We start from the raw sequence: 2025 nt of genomic DNA on the forward strand, positions 1-2025 counted from the left end.
TTATATTTTGAATTTTAAAAAACGACTATAAATTACTAAAACTGTTAAAAGTCTCACATTCAAATTTTGGGATCCATGGTTTAAAATTTTTGTTATGACAAAATACAAATGATTACAAAATCATATAAACAAAAGTATAATTTAATTAATCATTAAGATTTAAAATATATATGTATATATATCATTCTAAATTAAACTATAAACCATATTGAATAAATAAATATTTTAGTTTCAAAATTTACTTTGAATAATTTTTTTTGATAAAAGTTTTGAACAAACATTGATTAATTTTTTTAAATTATAAATTACTAAAATTATTAATCCTACAATGAAAATTTTGTTATCGATAATTTAAAGTTTTTGCTATTAAAGATACACATAATAAAAAAAAACATATGAGTAGAAATCATCATTTTATAGACATTAATATTAAAAATATACTATGTATGTTAATATCATTTAAATTTAATTACATATTCTATCAAATTTTTTTAAAAAATTGTTTGGATTAATAAAATTGATTTATACGTTTGCACCAATTTAATTATATATGTAATAGTTACTGACTTTTAATTATTCAATATATATTTATTATTTCATAATATGTAAGAACATATAATACATAAAATAATTTATATATATAATGTTTATCCCGCGCAAGGCGCAGACTTTAATCTAGTTTTATAGTTAAAATTGGAGAATCTACTGATATTTTGTCGAAAGAGAACCTACGATCAACCCTTCACTGCGTGTGCAGACCAGAGAAGCTGGAGTACATAATCCGCGAGACACCTGTGGCCTTTTTATAGCCAAAATGGACCCACACTTTCTCAGTCTCAAAACATACAATGGAACATACAAGGTCAGGTTCTATACACCCTGATACGGATGAGGTATCTAAAGCATACATGCATTCAAACAATTTTTCCACCTCCATCGTCACAGGTAAGGGATATGGGATAACATTTGCCGAGTTTTCTCGCAAAACAACCAATCAGTACTATTAGGCATATTGCAATCTAATAGATAACTGTCATCTAAGTCCGTTAGGCATGTGTTAAATGTTCATCGTGAATTGAAGCCAGGAAATGGTGGTTCCTTGTGAAAGAGCAGTGATGTGCCACAATATAGAAAAATTAAACCTTTGCTTACGGTAGCAAAATATATTTAAAGATCAAGGGCGTCATATATGAAAATATTATGATAACATGAATTTCTTAAGTAACAGACAATGTAGACAATTGTTAATTGTTAGAGAATTAGAGTAATTCGATGTTGGTGATTATAGTTTTTAATGCATTTTTTAAACATTAACAAACTGAAGTTAAATGAAAACTTATCTTTATTCAATTATGACATAAAACATTGAGTAATTTGATTTTCTTATCTAAAAATAGTTCTAAAATTGATTTATAAATACTTGATTAATACTTTTTTACAAAAATAAACTTGTTATATAATTAATATTTTGTAAGTTATATTATTTGTATGTTTCTTCTCTGTTGTAATATGTATTATTATTTTTATCAAAGAGATTTTTATGATTCGTTTCTGGCAACCATAACTTTGAAAGAAGGAACCAAAATAGTGAAAGTTGATACATGGTTATAACTTACACCATTTTTACAGTGAACTAGAGATTTTTTTCCGCGCTTCGCGCGGATTGTGTCTTATAAATTTATTTTATTGATAATATTATTTTTTGGTTTTTTTCTTTTACATTAACTTCTTGTTTTTTCCAATGTTAGTTTTTCTTAATTTAAATTTATATGTTTATAATTTTTCATTTTTCTTTGTAGATGGAGAATTATATTTTTTATTGATGGTTTTTTGTATGTGACATAAACTTTTTGAAATTTTAAAATAATGTTATATATAGTACGATTAACACATTAAAGAAGAGAAACATATTCAGGCACATTTTACACAGGTTTTATATGCATAATTTTAAACATTATATATGTATATATTATAAGTTTGAAACATGTAAATGCTTTCTAAAGCTAAATACTTGTTCTGAGTTTA

This window comes from Brassica oleracea, chromosome C8 (assembly GCF_000695525.1).
Source record: "Brassica oleracea var. oleracea cultivar TO1000 chromosome C8, BOL, whole genome shotgun sequence".
Taxonomy (NCBI): Eukaryota; Viridiplantae; Streptophyta; class Magnoliopsida; order Brassicales; family Brassicaceae; genus Brassica; species Brassica oleracea.